The 19,451-nt window shown below is 38.3% G+C and overlaps 1 long non-coding RNA gene and 2 other non-coding genes across 3 annotated transcripts; all 3 read right to left on the bottom strand.

The window, feature by feature from the left end:
• Positions 1–1,679: 1,679 nt before the first annotated feature.
• LOC148702881 (uncharacterized) lies at positions 1,680–19,170 on the bottom strand. Its single transcript, XR_015967265.2, has 2 exons — positions 3,928–19,170; positions 1,680–3,826 (listed from the first exon to the last, which is right to left on the bottom strand). It is a non-coding gene; the product is annotated as an uncharacterized LOC148702881 (long non-coding RNA).
• On the bottom strand, positions 18,112–18,193 carry LOC113461037 (small nucleolar RNA R16). Its single transcript, XR_003382984.1, has one exon. It is a non-coding gene; the product is annotated as a small nucleolar RNA R16 (small nucleolar RNA).
• LOC113461038 (small nucleolar RNA R16) lies at positions 18,298–18,384 on the bottom strand. Its single transcript, XR_003382985.1, has one exon. It is a non-coding gene; the product is annotated as a small nucleolar RNA R16 (small nucleolar RNA).
• Positions 19,171–19,451: the final 281 nt, after the last annotated feature.

Raw genomic sequence — 19,451 nt, 5'->3', positions numbered from 1 at the left:
ACCCGGAGACAGGCCCCTCGAGCTTCACCTGCAAAACAAAGCTTAAAACCAATCCAGGAAGAGACAGGTTACCGAGGGCCCCTCCCGGCTGTGGCCAGCCGCAGATCTGCACTCACAGCCAGAACGCAGGCCAATCCCCTCCTCAGGCGCCGGCGATCTCCCTCGCGGCTTCACCCGGAGACAGGCCCCTCTGCCGCTCGGCCCCTTGTTGACCACCGCCTCCCCGATCTAGGTAAGGAAGTCGAAGCCGCTCGATGGGATACGGAGGCCCCGATCTCGCAACCCCGGCCGTCGCGTGGACCACGCCGACCTGCCGAAGAGTTACCGGCCGAGTGCCTCACGAACACCGCCAGTTACCGCACGGCCCCTTGTTGACCACCGCCTCCCGGATCTAGCCGCTCAACGGGATTCAGAAGCCCCGATGTTGCAGCCCCGGCCGTCGTGTGGACCACGCCGACCTGCCGGAGCGTCCCCCGGCCGAGTGCCTCACGAACACCGCCGGTTAAAACTAGCCGTTTGGGCTTTCTCTCTCTACTCCAGAACTTCTCTCTCTACTGGTTCTGTATGGACACCGTTATTCTCTGCTACTTTTTCTTTTTCCAAATTTATGAGTTTGAGAGAAAGGATCAGCAGAAGCAAATAATTTTTTTGCAGAACTATCCAATAGAAAATGTGTATACATTTCAAAAAATATTTATTTATTTTTTTAAAAAAATAATTATAATAATGTTTCAAAATGTTGTTATAAAAAATATCAGCTATTAAAAATACCGGATAGGTAAATTTTTAAAAAAAGCCGCTATTGGGTGGCTTTTAGCGGCGCTTTCAAGCTTTTTATTCTTACCTACCTGATGTTTTTTGCGATATTTTCAAAAGCATCGGCGGAAAATTTACCAAGGCTTTAAAAAATGCTGGAAAGGATAACATTTTTTACAGTAATAGTATAAATACAAATAATAAAAATCATTTGTGTTATACAAGGACATTGAAATACTAAATATTCCATTCTACTAGCTATTTTCTTTTTCTCTCTTTGAATATGTGATGCAATGGAGGGGGCGAATTCATTGCGGCAGCTTTTTTATTACGGCCATTACTTCAAAACCTTGGTTGCTAATAACAGCCAAATAATGCATCGATACTAGTAGCATGTCTGATATTGCCTGTCAAAATCCAGGCCGGGAGCGGTGGACAAGCTGGCGAATAGAATATGGTCAGTAGTACTCGGACGAAAAGATCTATTTGGATCTAGGAGACTGACCTAAAAATAAGAGTGAAAAAATCGAAGCTCGTCAAATTTTATCCGATGAAAAATCTTTCAATATCTAAGTCAGGTAGAGATTTAGAGAAACAACGAAGGCTTCAAAAAATAAAAAAAATAAAAATAACAGCATAAAATTGTAAAAGCAAGCATACTTGAAGGTTCCCAAATATAAATTATATAGAACGAAAGTCGTGCCTATTAGCTTCTCAATATCCATCTGCAAGTTATGCACGTCATCGGGTTTAACTGCATAGTGGGGCCCTATGGCAAGCTGCTATTGGTCAGCTTTATTATCTAGCACCCGTGAAATCTTAGGCATATCATCTAGAATTGCAAACAACAAACGAATCTCCCGTTGCCTTGTCTGATTCCATGTTGTTAATTAAAGAGCTACCAGTCGTAGTGCTCTCTGTCCTTTTCTTTTCCACTCCCACTATTCGTGGAGAAGATGTGGCTTATTTTTGCTTGGACATAAAGCTTGAATGAAAGGCTACCATGCACCGATACACGACCCGTTTTAGATATCTATTTACATCCAAGTAGGCTGGCAGCTTAGTTTCCAAGAGAGCATATTTCAAAATTCTTTTTCAGAACAGCATATTCTAATTTTTTGTGCTGCCAAGGGAGCATTTATGAAATTTTTATATTCACTACGAATTTTAGTCATGCAATATAACTACAGCTGATTCTGTATAAATTATGTGTCTTGAGGATTTGCATATCAGCAATCACATGTTTAGTCCTTTCATTAACCAAAAAGAAGCTTTAATCGGCATAACAATGTGAACCAATCAAGTGCAATATTGGTGGTCCAAAATAGCAGCACTGGCGGTCCCGTATAGCCATTAATTTGGACAACAATTTTTTTTCATGTCTAGGTCCTAACATCAATAATGCCATAAGAGCGCGAAGCATTAGTAATGCAGGACATCATTATCTATTTTACCAAGGAGTAGGATTAGGAAAACACTACAATGCCATGTTTCTTCTAGATAGCAAATATTATAGATGACGAGTCTAATATATGTTTCATTGAAAACCTCGTACCAATCATTTTAGTTATAAGCCACCCAAATAAATTGAAGACTTAGCTAATATTCTGATCACATAGACGTGATAATAAGTCTTATGAATTTTATCGTCATCGCAGTAACCTCCCGCACAAGAAAATGCTGAATCATATGTCTATCAGCATATCCTTTCCAAACATGGTTAATGAGCCCTACCTCAGTTAGTTAGCATCAATCTTGTGGTAAATTCAGATAGCAAACTTTTTTATTTTATCTTTCAAAATACAAAATAAAAAATAAATTACAAAAATCTCATTGAGATTTATATTTATTACAATTACATCCAATAATTTATAAAATCTACACTTACATCTAGTTAAATTAAGAAAATTAGTGAAACTATTTACCTCATATAAAAAAATTGAAATTGCCCTTGGATGGAAAGAGTATGCATGCATTTTTCTTATACCCTTTAGGTGGCTGTTATGTCATTTAAGATCATTTTGGTCATTTTAAACTTTTTTCTGTTGTGGTATCACTACAAGAAAAACAAGGTTTGGCGACGCTTTTTAAGGTCTTTACCGATGCTTATAAGCGTCGGTCTCTTTCCTTTTGACGTTTTTAAAAGCGTCACCAAAGGGTCGGCTATGTCAGAGTGGAAAAAAGAATTGCCGACGCTTCTAGAAAGCGTCGCTAAGGTGGTTTTTAGCGACGTTTATTGCGCCGCTTTTAAGCGTCGGTAAAAACCCATTTAGCGACGCTTTAAAGCGTCGTTATAAATATTTTTTTTAAAAAAATTTAAAAAAATATTTTGAATCAGAGCCTCGATTCCTCCCCAATTTTCTCTCCGCCTCCTTCATCGCATCCCTTAGATCCCACAGATGCCCCATGCTCGCTCTCAGATCCAGCGGCTCCATCTGCACCACGTCGACCCCCTCGACGCCGGCGATCGCCTCGATCTCCGCCAGCCCCACCGCCGTCTCCACCTGGCACATCACCAGTAGCTCCTCGTCAACCCACGCCAGGTAGCCATCGTCGATGTCGTAGGCGGAGGCGCGCACCACTGTTTCGGCGGACCCACGGACGCCGCACGGCGGGAAACGGTAGAATGAGACGGCGACCTCGGCGGCGCCGGGGGACTCGATCACGGGGAACATGAGGCCCTGGGGGCCGGATGGCTAGGGTGCGATCGCCTCTCGTTGCCATTGAAGCGGGCTCCGAAGAAGAAGGCGACAGAAAGGAGCCACAAGTCGCTGTGCACCGGCTCCTTTCTGTCGTTGTGTCCCTCGCGAAGTTGATCCCGAGCGCCGGCTCGGGCAGCTCCGGCGGCACCTCCTCCGCCGGCAACGTCACCTCCCACATCCCTCCAGGATGCCCATATAAGCACAAGTTCTCCTTCTCTGCATCAAATCAACCCACACCCAAATCCCTCGATTCCAAGAACCAGATCCAACACCAAAACAACCCTGATCTCAAACTTCTACCGATCTTTACCAAAAAAAAACAAAAAAAAACTCACCCGGATCGCACATCGCATAGAACTCATCGACATCTGAGGGTAGAACAGATCCCAAGAAAATATGAGAAAACAACCAAAAAAAGGTCGAAAAGATCGAGCAAAAGAGGGATTGGAGAAGGGTTTGGTCTCTGTACCTCCATCTCTATGAAGCACTGGTGACCGATGTTTCTGGAGAGAGAGAGAGAAGACGAGGAATGGGCGAGAGAGATGTGGGTAATACTACTGGTTAAATAGATGCTTTCCGATCTCTGGAATGGGTTAAGGGAGGAGGGCTGAGAGAGAGGAGGGCGGTGGCCGGGTAGAGAGAGAGAGAGAGGCGTGTGAGGATGGCTTCTGATAGGGGGTTGTTTGGAGGGGGGTTGTTGGCTTCCGACGATGCTTTTTAGCGTCGTCTTAGGCCTGAGACTACACCGACGCGTATTAGCGTCGTCTTTTGCCGACGCTTTTTACAAGCGTCGCCAACTTTAGACGTTAGACCGAAAATTGCCGACGCTTGTAAAAAGCGTCGGCAAAAAAGCGTCGGTAAAACCGACTTTTTCTGTAGTGTATGTTGATCCTATTTAAGATTAGCAGTTTGACTATTGTTCTATTAAGTTATAAGTTAAAGTGTTGTATAAAAAAATAAACTTTAAGAGGATAAGCATGTATTTTTTTTAAACTATTAGATGTAAGTGTAATTTATCTCTAATTTAGAAAGAATTTTTGTAATTTATTCAATTAAAAAAAAATTTATAGTCTTATTCAATGCTATTTAGATGCCAAGTCATGACCGTCTTGTGTCACTCTCTAGTGCCAAATCCAACTCCAAATTGATTTCAAATTCGTCTTGTGTCACTCTCTAGTGCCAAATCCAACTCCAAATTGATTTCAAATTGGACCAGCTGCACAAATTTAGTTGACTCAAGCGTCCATATAATTGGAACCTAGTGTCCATGCCATTGTCGAATGGCTCGTGGTTTCCTTCACTGACGGGAACGTGCCCGATAAAAACAGCCACGCCTGGCGCCGAAAGATCCACATAAGCGCGATTGTTGAATAAAGATGGTCCCCCTCTTGAATTTTCCCGGCAAAAGGAGCTCGACGTCAGATACTTGGGTTGGGAGCTACGGTTCCTTTGGGCAGTCCGGTTAGGTTTGGTTAATTTGGCAGGTTTTCTTATAGCTACTACTTTGATAAAGGTAAAGCCTCAAATAGGCCACAGATTCAGACACCCCTTAGTTAGGAATCAAAGAAATTATACCTTACACTGAACATACCATATGGTCGCGGTGTACCGTTACATTTCTATGGGCTTCATTTATCAATTGCTCATGAGCAATTATATTTAGACTACCATTTTGTCCCTCTTGACCTTCGGCCTACTATGACCGAAGAGTTTATGGATTGGTGGGATTTTCAAATTACCAATATTCGACATGAAAATACCATCTCCATCTTTGACTGTATTGATATCAATTGTCCTCTTGACTCGGTACCTTATGCTCTCTCTAATTCATAGCCGATTGGCAGTAAATCTTTAGCATTTGAAAGAAAATTGTGGTTCTTGTCAAAGGCAAGAGTATTCTTTTGACGAAACTAAGTTGATTTATTTCAATGCATGGTTCTGATCATTTTTTGATCGATCCTTAATCTTGTAGCTCTATTGATGGTTTCTTCTATTCGATTGGTCTCAAAGACTAAAGTTTCTGCCTCTAAAAGAATAAACGTTATGGTTCACAAGTCCAAACCTGCTCCTTTTAGACAGTGGTAGAGTGAGGGAGCCCATAAAGACAAAGGGGCACATGTTCCAAGTTTGTAGTATTGGGCATTAGCAAAAATTTGGAAGATGAATCACTTGACATCACTGCTGACATTATAGACTCGCCGCAGGCCAAATTTTTAGAAGATCGGGCTCTTTTGATCGGATTCACTCCTCGGTCAAAATTGATCTTCCTCGAGAGACTCAAAGGGCGGGTACCTATCGATCTTTGAGATCGATGTTGCCGCTGATATTCCAGGACCATACATCCTCTCCACCATTCCAAGCCCCGGTTTGTACTCTTGTTGTTCCCATTGAACTTGGTAATACTAGCTCACCACGATCTATATACGGGCTCTGCATGAACAAACTTCATGCTTCAGCTTCACCATTCCTTCGGAACCTACTCCAGTTGAAGGGCTAATCATATCAATCACTTGAAATGCAAACTCCAACTCAATTGAAGCACCAATGTTATGCATCTGATCAAGGCAATCCAATGGCTACAAGGCTTAAGATGGGCATTGTGAAGCCCAATCCAACATACAAACATAACCTTTAAGCCGAAGTTTGTGAAATTAGTATTCAAACATCCTAAAAGAAGAAATCACTAGGCTGCATCAAAATATTGTACATGGTTTTTTTTTTTTTTTTTTCTGTGTGTAGCACATTAAAGACAAAACCTATCGATATATGATCTTGTTTCTATTAAGCCTAAGGCTCAACCTAACTAAAAAACATGGACCAAATAACTCCAACGCTTCTCATTGCAAACTTTATGTTAACAATATCAAGCTCTGTAAGCAAAGTTTCAAAACGCTTGCCCACCCATCCTTTAGTAAACATATCTACCAACTAATTCTTTATGGAAAGTGGAAACAAATTAACTTCTTCATTTGAGATTGATGAACCTCAATATGCTTTGTCCTTGCATGAAATACCGATCCCTTGCTAATTAGATAGCACTTTCATTATCAAAATAAAAGGGAACAATATAATTGGTCTCCCAACCTAAATCCCTAGACAATTTAGTGAGCCAGGCTGACTCCTCAATTGCTGTCATGAAGGCATAATACTCTGCCTTTACAGAAGATAATGCAAAAGTAGATTGTATCTTACGACATCAAAAATAACACTAAATCCCAAGCTGAAAGCATAATTAGTGATAAACTTAGATATACCCACCTCATCAGCATAGTCTCCACCTATAAAGCTAGTAAACTTGATTGAAGAGTTATTAGTATATAAAATACTTTAAGCAACAGACTTAGCAATATACCTCAAGATTCATAAAACTGCATCAAGATGTGGCTGTCTAAGACTTTATATATATTGGCTAACAATGCCAGTAACATAAGAAATATCTAGGTCCATGATAATTAAATAAATCAAACTGCCTACAACCTATTTATTCATGGTAGGATCATCAAGAAGCCTGCCTTGTTCTATGCTTGCAACTAGCCAATCCATACTTCTTCAATAAATCAAGAGCATATTTTCTATGACAAATAAAATAGCAATCCTTGAGCTTAGCTATTTCAATTCCAAAAAAATATTTTAATTCACCAAGTTCTTTCATCTCAAATTATACAAATAGCTGTTCATGAACAGTATGGACCTCATCAACATCATCACCAGTGCCAATCAAGTCATCAACATAAAGATTAACTATCACCACACCCTTATTAGTGAACTTCACATATAAACTAAAATCTGCAGAAAATAGAGAATAGATACAAAATAATAAATATTTTCCAATTTTTTCATACCTTGCTTTGGATGCTTACTTGAGACTATACAAAGCTTTCCTAAGATTGCAAACAAACTCAGGATAAGAGGTGTCAACAAAACCAAGAGGCTACAATATATAAATATCCTTGTCAAAATCACCATATAAAAAAAATACTTTTTAGATCTATCTACTATAATGACCCAATCTTGCAAGCTACTAAAGAAATAAGTACTTTAATCATAGTTAATTTTACAACTAGACTGTAGGTTTCATCAAAATCAACTTATAGTTTTGTCAGAATTTCCTTGCTACAAGCCTAACTTTGTACTATTCAATAGAGCTATTACTCTTCCTTTTCACCTTATAAACCCACTTGTAAGAAATAAAAGAAACACCACTAGGTAAAGAAACTAAATCCCATGTCTCATTTTTCTTAAGAGTTGAAATCCCTTCTTTTATGGCAACCTACCAAATTCAAACACTTTGGTCTCATCATATGAAATGCATTCTAATTGATTAACAATAATAGAAGCATAATAATAAGCAACAAAAGCATAATTTCTATCTCCATGCATGTTAACTGGTTTCTTTTTTCTCTTGCTTCGTAGCAATAGTGATGGATTTTCAGAAGCTTCATGTTCATCTTCAAGTAATTTCATCTCTTCTTCTCTAACAATATGCTCCTTTTTTCTTAGAATTTTATACATTTATACCAAATTTTCATGGAGTTTTATGATATAGCTACTAGAAGTAGGCAAAGATAAAAAGGAGAAAAAGAAGCAGGAGAAAAAGAAGAAAGTTGGCCACCTTGTTTTTCTGAAGCAACATCCTCATGAGATATGTGGTCCTCATCATTAACTGATTTAAAATCACCAATTGAGAAATAGGACCAATCAAAGGACCACCAAAAAGAGCATTCATCAAAAAACCATGTTTAGAGATATCAAACTTCATTGTCTAAAGATTAATGTACAACCAACCTTTCCTAGTCTTATCATAACTAAGAAACATACACATGACAAAATTTTTATATAACCTATTTGAGATTTCATCATAATCACGTATAAAGTAAATATATCTAAACACATTAAGATGAGAAATATCAAGGCGCTTCCCAAATAGTTTTTCATAACGGAGTAATATGGTCAAGACTTCTTAAAGTTGTCCTGTTAATAACATATATTGTTGTCTCCATGCACTCTACTAAAAATTCACATTTTACATTCTTTGCATGAATTATATCAATAGATATACATTCTTCCTCTCTGCTACATCATTCTATTTAGAGTAGTTGGGCAAGCAAACTCTTTACATATACCATAACTAAGTAGATAGTTGAAGAATTCTTTTGAAATATATCTACCACTGCCATCATTTCATAGATAGTCAATTTTTAATTTACAGAGATTTTCAACTATATTTAAATTGATAAAACTTCTCAAACACTTCTAACTTTTCTGCGACAAAATAGATTTAGGTATATCTAGAGAAATCATCACTAAATACAATTTCATACCTTATACTAGGAAAGATGGAATGCTAATCCTCCCAGTGAGATCTGAATGTATCAAATATAGTGGTTGAGATGACCTTATTCAGATTTTTCTAAAGGGTAGCTTATGCATCTTCCATATTGGCATCTAGTGTAGATAATGCCAATATGGAAGATGCATAAGCTACCCTTTAGAAAAATCTGAATAAGGTGTAGATAATGCCAATATTCACTTTCATTTTAGGAAGTCTATTTTAACCAGTCCTTTGCTTTGCATATCTTGAAGTCTGTCAAAATTCATGAGCAAATCTAGCATACTATAAATCGGTCATATCATTCTTGAGAGTTTGATCCATATAAGAATTGCCAGTAGATATAATATAAGCTTGTTTATTGAGTAATAAGCTTTTCAAAAGTTTTAACATTAGCATAAATATCCACATATCAAACCCAAATAAAATAAAACATTTTTGTCTATGATTTATAAAATAGAAATCAATTTTTTTAATACCAAGCACATAATAAATAATATTTATAAAAAAAATCCATAAGATTATGTGAGAGATTGTTCACCAATACTTTTGAGAGGATAAAGTGAAGTTGCAATTATCTCAGAATCAGTATAATCATATAGAGAATAAAATATCTCTCTATAGCCAATAAGATGATTAGAACACCCAAGATCATTAATCCAGTTATTAGCAAAATCAATATTTGACATACAAGAAGAAACATAAATATATGCATACTAATCATCAAGACAATTGACATTAACAATAGAAGTACTAAGAACCCAACTATTAGCCCCCTTCTCTCCATGCTTCGATGTAGAGGATAAAACCTTAGATTGTTTGATCTTCACCTGCAAATCTTGAATTTTGTTACCAAATTTTCTACATCTATGACAATTCTCCTTGAATTTATACTAATTCTTCTATTTAGGATTTTTTCCTTCTCGAATTCTTCAACTAGTCTTTTTTCTAATTTTTTGAATTTGTTATTTTATATTTTATTTTGATTTATATTATTAGAAAATAAAATCTCTTCTTTTAGAGAGGACATAGTCCAACCATGCATCTGAGTATTAAGTTCTTCCGGATTAATACGTGTATTTTTAAGTTATGCTAATTTAAGTTGTTTAGTCCATCCATAAATAGCAAACATATAAGAACTATACTTTTTATTCAAACCATGAACTGACAGTCTATCCCATTTATTTGTTTATCATAGCAAGAGTTTTCATCAAGCATGCTACGCTTATCAAACAATTTCTTTCTTCTAAAAAAATACTGAAAGATATTAAGATTACCTTGATTGAGATCATCAATCTCAATATCCAAAAAATTGAATCCAAACCTCATTAGATATTCAGTGCATAGCTGTAAGAATATTCAATACTTTTTTTGGCTCCTCTAAATCTTGAATATGCTGATCATTATTTTTATCCACATTGATTTGGAGAAGATGCATAGATTTTCTAGCTTTGACCCTCCACTTTCTCTGCTAAGAGTTTCTAGTGGTATCACTATGTCTTCCTGTTCATGATCTCCTAAAAATCTTCCTCAATCGTACAATACTTGATGCAAGACTTTTAATAGATATAATTCGTGCTATTCAATTTTTCGATCCTAATGAGAGACATGATAGTACACACTAACATTGATGTATAGTGAACTACTAGAAGCTCTTTAACTATATCGAGCTACGAATATACGAATCACTAGTCATAAAGGATATGGCTCTAATACCATACAGAATTGCATACTTTTTGATATAAATCGACATGTTGGCCCTAGATCCAAAACAAGGATAAATTAAATGAACCAACAACAATAGAAGAAAAATATAAAAAATATTGGAGAGAGGAGAAAGAATTTTTTATTCAAAGAAAATATTTGAAAACCAAAATATAGATTCCCGCTAATATACCTCACACAAGAAATTTTCCTCAACAAAAAGCCTCACATTACTATCCCCTTACAAAAGTTGAATTAAAAAAAGCTGACATCCAAGAGTCTTCCCATTGTAGTTTGATTGTCTATTGAACCTAAGGCTCAACCTAACTAACATGAACCAATACGATCATTAGTTAGAATTATTTAATTAATATCTTGGGAGTTCATGATGCTTTTAACATAATCCTCTATAATAGGTTAGAAGAAACTTTGAAACTAGATTGTGTTTTTGAAAGGCACTGGATGCAATTTTTATTGTACCACAAAAAGTATCAAAAAGTTACAATCCAACAAAGTTTTTCGTATCATTGCCCTTGAAATGCTGTAACAGCATAGGGCCTTACTAAAAAAAGCTAGTCAAAATATATTATTTGGGTTCTTTGGCCCCAATATAAATATTCAAAATTTACCAAATGCATAGCCAATGAGAGAGTAAATACACGATCGCATAGATCCTCACATACTTCCCCCATTTAAGCCAATAACCTTACCAAGCTAAAAGTCCAAATCTATTCACAAGTACGACAAATCCAATCACAAACACCACTATCAACTCATGGCCAACTCAAATGGGCAGAAGTTGAACTGTTAAGAAAACAGGAATACTATTGGCCGACCTTGCGAAAGGACGCGGTCGAGTTCATCAAGTGGTGTGACCGATGTCAACGCCAAATACCCAACAATGACCAGCGGTGCCACTGACGCCGATCAACGCCCCTTGCCTGTTCGTGCAATGGGGGATCAACATCCTTAAACTTGTTTTGGTGGCAACTGGGCAGCACAAGTTCCTCTTTGTAACGGTAGACTACTTCACCAAATGGAAAGAAGCTAAACTAGTGGCTCAAACTACCTAGGTGAAAGCACGAGACTTCATCTGGCAAACCATTATTTGCAGGTTCGGGCTCCCCTGGGCAATCATCACAAATAACAGACATTGGTTCGACAATGCTAAATTCAAAAAGTAATGTACCAAGCTCGAAATCAACCACCGATTCACTTTGGTGGCGCACCCCCAGTCTAATGGAGAGGCCGAAGTGACTAACCGAACAATCCTACAGGAACTAAAGGTGAGGCTGGATCGAGCGAAAGGGTTGTGGGCTGAAGAGCTCTACAATATTTTGTTGGCATACCGAACAACGTCTCAAGTCCATACTAGGGAGATGCCCTTTAACCTTGCCATTGGAACAAAGGCAGTAATCACACTTGAGATCGGACTTTCGTCGTTTCGGACGGAAAGTTTCGACGACTAGACAAATTTAGATCAGCTCCGGGTCAACCTCGACATGTTGGAAGAAACTAGAGAATAAGCTCAAATCCATGTGGGGGTGTACTAGCAAAAAGCAGCTCAGTACTACAACTCAAGGCTCAAAGGCAAGCTATTCCAACCTAATGATCTCGTCTTGAGAAAGACGGAAGTGTTCCAACCAGGAGAGCTCGAAAAGTTGTGCCCAAATTGGGAAGACCCATACTGAATAGCCGAAGCTATGCGACCGGGAACGTATAGACTAGAGCAGCTCAACAGCATTCTGATCCCATAGACTTGGAACTCGACAACCTTTACATCTATTATCAGTAAGGTTCATTGTAGTCTAAGCTTATTTCTAATAAAAATCCACTTATTGTCTGTCTTTCAAATCGGACGACTATTGCAACTGTACTCGACTTGGGACACCCCGGGGATGCTTGGGCCCCACCAAAGGAGACACCCCGGGGACGCCTGGGACCTTCTTAAGACCAAGCCTACTCAAAATTCCTTTAGGCTCATAGTCTAGAGATGAACAACTAAGGGGCCACCCGGAGCTAACTCGGAACTTTTTTCAGCTGAGCCCACTCGAAATTCCTCTAGGACCATAGTCTAGAGATGAACAACAAAGGAGACAACCCAGGCCAACCTAGGACCTCCTCAAGCCGAGTTCATTCGGAATCTCTCTCTTGCTCCATATATGACCAACAAAAGAGACACCCTGAGTCAACCTAGGACCTCCTCAAGTCAAGCTCACTCAGAATCTCTCCAGAGCAAAACTCCACAGATGACCAATGAAGGAGACACCCTTGGCCGACCTGGGACCTCCTCAAGCCGAACTCACTCAGAATCCCTTTGGAGCAAGACTCTAGAAATGACCAATAAAGGAGACACCTCGGGACAACCTGGGACGTCCTCAAGCCGAGCTCACTCAGAATCCCTCTGAAGCAAGACTCTAGGGATGACCAACAAAAAAACAATCCAGGCCGACCTGAAACCTCCTCAAGCCGAGCTCACTCAGAATTCCTTTGGAACCTAAGTCCGGAGAATATCAATAGAGGAGACTATCTGAGCCGACCTGGGACCTCCTCAAACTGAGTTAACTCGCAATTTCTTGGGAGCCGAACTCCAGGAAGATCAACTGAGAAGCTGAGCTCTACATCGCTCCTTCTTAGATGAAATTAAACGTAAGGGAAAAGAAGGGGAAAAAGTATGGTCAACGGGAAAGTAATGAGATGCCTCTTGTTTGGTTGGAGTTTTCAAAGGAGAGAGAAGGAAAAATTGTATTTCCATGGGAATATGATTTCCATATTTCATGGAAAAGTCTTTCCCATGAGAAACATGGGAAAGTTACTTTCCTATGAGGTGGGAATCACTCCATTTTTACTTTTTCCCAAAAAGTCCCTTCAGCATTAAAGAAGCATTAAAGAGGCATTGAAAACCTAATTTTTATTAAGGGCATAATAGGAATTATACATAACTTTTCTAGAAAAGTGGATGGCCAACCAAACATAAACACTTTGAAAATTTGTCACTTTCCCATGGTCAACCAAACATGCCAAAAGTACTTTTATAGGCATCATCTTTTTAGAAATTTGTTTTCCAGGAATCATATTCCTAGAAGAAAAATGCTTTCCGCGAACCAAACGAGCCCTAAACGTAAGGGAAAGAGTTCAGTGCAACAACCCGAACTAAAACCAAGAAATGAACAAGTAAGGATAGTTAGGTACTTTGAAAATTTTCTTTACTTTTATTGTCTTTTGGTATATATATTTACCTCATTAGAAAGCGAGCAAAAAGAGCTACAAGAAAAGATCGAAGCTTGGGGCGATGACGTAAACTCAAGTAAAGAAAACAAACAACAAGAACAAAAACTGAAGTCAGGTACTTTAAAAAATTCTTTACTTTCATTAATTTTGAATTTTTACACTTATTTCAATAAAGGTCGAAAAAGAGAGTACATTAAGCTTTGTTTACCTAAGCAAAAAGAAGAAAAAACAAAAGAGATGGAAAGGCGGGATTTCACTCCTCACCTTCCCCACCTTCTCCGCTGTCGAGGTTGCCATCGCCACCGCCGATCTCACTCTCCTCAAGGTCGTCGCCATCTCCATAGCTATTGTTGCCGTTGCTGTCAGCCCTGCCTTCTTCACTGCCTTCCCCGCCCCCGCCTTTGCTGACGACGTCGTCGTCGAGGCTAGAGAAATCCATCCTCGAGACGAGCCGTTGAGTTCGAGCTCAGCATTTGTTGAAGCCCTTCTTGAAGGCATCGGTCACGTTCTACAAGATCTCCCAAGGGTCGTCAGAGCTGAATCGGACTCTTGGACTGACCATCCTGGAAAGTAGGTCTTAGAGGAGCGAGCAGGAGTTGAAGGGCCCTACTCGGGAGCTGACAAGCTCGGACTTGACCAAGCCAAGCCACGAGCCTTGGGGGGAGACCGACGTGGAGACATAGCAGTAGCAGAAGGTTGGGTGAGGACAACCCTCTCCGGAGGAGCCGATCTCATCGGCGACACAACCTCAACCTCAGGGTCGAGCTCCATAGTCCCCCCAAGGTACCTCAAGAAAGACTTCAAGAACCAAAGCCTCAGCAACGACCTCGATGGTAGCTTCGCCATCGAGGGTCGAGGAGGACTCCCTCTTCAACATTTTTCCTAAGGGTGGCTTGCCCTTGGCAACCGCAGCTGACCTCTTCTTTATCTACCTCCTCTGACGATCAACACGAGATCAGTCTTTATGGCAGCGAGAGTTGCAAAAATAAAAATAAGATCAAAAAAGAATGAAATGCTAAACTTGGATGGGATCCATTTTTCCTTGTGCGAGGACGAACACCTCGTAGTTCGAGCCCGGTCAGACCTCGGGCTCAACTGAAGGCTACCAAGTCTAGGGAGCATGGCCTAATGACACGGTTCCCTCTGAGGCACTAACCTCGGCTCTGCTCATGGTGGTAGAGAAGATGAAGAGAAAGACAAGGAAGCGAAGAACAAGACAAAGGGATGAGGCCGAGCAGCCAGAAACAAATACAAAAAAGCTTGCATGTTCTCTTATTGAGACAAATTCAAAACTTTCTCTTTCACGACTGGTACCATTGCCTTCCACTCTGCCTTTCTTGTGGTTCTTGGTGGGGTCCTTCTTCACTCCTATAATGAGGGAGATCTCTCTTGGCATACTGATTCTTAGTTCTGCTTCCGAGGCATAGCTGAGCGCTCAAGGCATAAGGGTGGGCTTTTCAGTTCTTATTAATGTGCTCTTAGAGCACCGATTTCCTTTCCTATCAGCGAGTTCCAAAATCTGTGCTATAGGCTTTGGCTGCTAACACCCACCCTTCCTAACCGACAAAAAAAAAACTCATATTACAAAATAAAATATTTCAAGATCATCGGCGAGAACTGCAGCCCTTTTTAGCAATATGCTTTTAATTTTTTTTAAGATGCATTAATATTGCTTAATAAATTGTTGTATGAAAAATTTAATTGAACATATGATGGCAAGCTTTTACTCGAAGGTGGCATTTTTAGCAGTATGCTTTTCTGTTAGCGAGGGTTGGCATTAGCGGCCAACCATAGCACCGGCAACAGAAGACTTGGAACTCGCTGATAGGAAAGGGAAAGAAATCAAGACCGAACTCTTGAAAGCTCAAATGATCGGTGCTGGAAAAGCGCGTTATAAGAACCGAAAAGCCCACCCTTATGCCTTGAGTGCTCAGCTACGCCTCGGAAGTGGAACTAGCTGAAGAATCAGTATGCCGAGAGTAGATCTCCCTGGAGTGAAGAATGACCCCACCAAGCACCACAAGAAGATAGGCAGAGTGGCGAGGCAATGGTACCAAATGTGAAAGAGAGTTGTGAATTTGTCTGAATAAGAGGCGAGCATCATGCGCAAAATTGCATGGAATAACATGTGCCCAAGGAAGATACTAAGACCCTATTTGGGGGAGCTTTTGGAGGGCCAGAAAGCACCAAAAGTACTTTTAGATAAAAAACTGTGTTTGGTAAATTTTTCAAAAAGCTGTTCAGCTTTTGCGGGAAGCTGAAAACAACTTTTAGGAGAAAGCTCTAATTTGGAGCTTTTGGAATGAAGCTGTTTCAGCTTTTTCGGAAAGCTGTATTTTTGACAAAAATACCCATATTAAAATATAATAATTACATAGCTTGTCCCTTTATAAACCTAAAAATTTGTTGGAGCCAAGAACCCTAGCCGTCAGACTCCCTTCCGTAAGAAAAGGTACTTTTTTTTTTCAATTTTTGTATGCATCTTTTGAACCACATTTTAGAAGAAAAAATTTTTAATCCTTCTCCGTACCTTCCAAAATCAATTATTTTTTTTTTTAATCATCAACCTCGCGGCCCACGCTGAGGTCCTCCTCGAGCGTGGACCACGAAGAAGAGCCCCTAGACCGCGAGAAATATTAATATGTTATTTTAAATAATTTAATATTATGTTATATTATAAAAAATAATTTATACTAATAATTATAAAATTTTATACCTTTATTATTATATTATACTATAAATATTATATTATATTACATTACATTATAATACATTAATATGTTATTTTAAATAATTTAATATTATGTTATATTATGAGAAATTAATTTATATTAATAATTATAATATTTTATACTTTTATTATTGTATTATACTATAAATATAATATATATTACATTATATCATAATACATTAATATGTTATGATAAATAATTTAATATTATGTTATATTACCAAATATTAATTTACTCTAATAATTATATTACTATTATGCTATATTAACATAATATTAATTTATATTACAATAATATTATACTATATCGTATATTTATATATTAATTTATGTTATGTTTTATTATGTTCTGTTGTATAATACTATGCAATGTCCTTTATGGTAATTTTGTCATAAAAAAGTGCTTTCTCAGTTTGTTTACCAAATATAAAACAAAGTACCACAGCACTTTAAGAATGTAGTTACCAAACAGTAAACAGCTTTTTATAACAGCTCTATTTCAGACAACTCTACTTTCAACAGCTCTACTGCCAACAGCTCCCCCAAACAGGGCCTAAGGAGTTTCTAGTAACAACCAGTAATTTTTGGTCTGCTAATGGTGCAAGGACTCGCATTCGGAGGATATTGGGAACTAACAGTTATTTCTTATGGTCTTTTTCAGCTATGTAATTAGTTTTCAGCACATGCTATGTGCGAGTGCAGGGACTGGAGTAGAACACAAAAACAGAAACAAAAAAAAAGGAACCGACTCGGAAGAAGTCATTCAGGCTTTCTGCTTTTATTTTCAAAAACTCAAGAAAAGTGAAACTATTAAGCAACACATACAATGATATCCTTCTGTTTTTAAATTTGTTTGTACAAACTTGAGAGCTTTAGGAAGCAAAGCTTAATTGCAGAAGTTTTCAGCAAATGCTATCTTAGAACAAATATTTACAGCTTCCCTCATCCATCACACGTACGAAATTTTGCTAATAGTTACTAGCCTTCAACTATTAAAAGAGTGTCATATAATAGGAAGCTAGTCAATGAACTTTCTTGATTGACAACATAGCAATTAGATTTGAAAGCGTTTTAACCCTGAGATGTTGCAGAAAACGTAACCTGTTGCTGGGCCACTTTTTCCAAATGCGGCTCAAACAAAAATTCAACTGCAGTTAGAAGGCGAGCAAGTATTTTTAATTCCTAGTATTTTCAATTCTTTAGTTTACTTTGTTTAGAACAAAGACAACATCATATACCAAAACCAAGTGAAATAAAACTAACAGCAATAAAACAACACTCTAAGCACAAGGGCACAAGACATTTTTTCCATTTTTCAGCACCCTAAAAGTACGCAAACAAAAAGAAAAGTATAATCGAATACAAAAGCATAAGTGTGCTCAGAAGAAATAATCAAATCATAGAGCAGCCTCATATGCCGAGACCTATAATTCAGGTTCTTCATCACAGCTGAAAAATCAAACCTCAAAGAATGGTTACTTTGTTAAAACAAAGCACACACAAAAAAAGAAGTGAAATGTAAATATTAAGGATAGACTCAAGAGAATGAACAAGACAAGGCTAAAATCGATAAAAAATTAAAAAAAATAAGAATAATCCGTTGCAGAAACAAATATAGAAGAGAACTTTTGATCCAATAGTCCAAATGGACAATCATGTATGGCATCAGATAATAAGCGGAGTGTAAATCCACACAACCACTTCAGTGTGTAGGATAAGATAATTGCATCAATTGCCATTCCTCCAGAATTCTAAACAAATTCCAAAGCTTGCAATCTTGTAAAAATGTTAGCATATCGAGTAAAACTAATGAAAACATGACTCAAAAGTGCAGTAATAAGAAGAGGGGCATCAGTTAATAAGCGGAGTTTTAGTCCACACAAAATTTCGGTGTGTAGGATTAAGATTTCACAATCACATCACTTGCCAACTTAACAAATTTTTGTTCTTAATACATGAATTTTTTGCTGCAAAAATAGGAATTTCGAGTGGACCATTTGACACCAGAGCAACCAAGTATTATGCATTGGGCTGGTAAGCCAACCATTTAGCTCTCTGCACCCGTTATATCTCCCCAGACAAAGAATAAACCATCTGAGAAGAGAGTAACTGGTGCAATTCCTTTGCTACAAAGATTATATAACAAAAAAAAAAACTATTACAAGATTAAAAAGTAGTGTCAATCGATAGCTCAGAAGATGCGTATTTAATCAAAGACAAAAAATAGATCTCAGATGTCCAGACATAGAAAATTTTCGGCATCCTCATCATAGCATATCAACAAACACTTTATATGAAATTAAATAAGAAAAGTTAAGAGAAAAAAAAAGAAGGAAATACCGATCTCTCAGCTGCGCTCCTTGAAACAACAAGGAAGGCAGAGATTGCAGACATTCAACATGGCATCAGTTTCTGACCGCCCGTCTGCTTCGAATCTCGTCATCGAGAGTGCAAAAGATTAGAAGGAGAAGAAGAAGAAGAAAGAGAAATAGATACACGAAAGAAGAATCGAGATTTTTGATGGAGAAAAAGAAACACAGGAAGAAGGAGAGGGAGAGGAATGGGAGGCTGCGGCGTTCGGCAGGGGTTTAAAAAGGGCTCCCCCCTTGGAGGCCTAAAACACGAACTAGGGTTTCGATGCAAGGGTATCCAGCAGCATTCTGAAGACCAGGAAGTACTGGGCTGTGGTATGATGCTCCAAATTTTTGGGCTCAAAACGGGCCAGATTGTGTTGCCTTATCGACACCCAAAGGCGCACATGATCCTTCTCCCCTTGGGCAGAAGTCAATTTTTTTTTTTTATTTCCAAATTTTGTTGGGTAGGGTTGGTTTTAGATTAGCTTTTTATTTTTTTTTAAAAAAAATTTACACTTCTAAATAACCTATACTAAAATATTTCAAGCAAAACAATAGAATAAGACATTTTGAATAAGAATAGTTACTAGAAAAATCGTTCAAGATGGCCCCATCTAGTTAGTTTTTATTTTTTTATTTTTTCT

The sequence above is a fragment of the Phoenix dactylifera genome, chromosome 7 (genome assembly GCF_051530095.1).
Source record: "Phoenix dactylifera cultivar Ajwa chromosome 7, Ajwa_hap1_PhDact_Kaust_v1.1, whole genome shotgun sequence".
Taxonomy (NCBI): Eukaryota; Viridiplantae; Streptophyta; class Magnoliopsida; order Arecales; family Arecaceae; genus Phoenix; species Phoenix dactylifera.
Note: the sequence above shows the minus strand (reverse complement) of the source record. Positions and strands in the feature narration are given on the sequence as shown.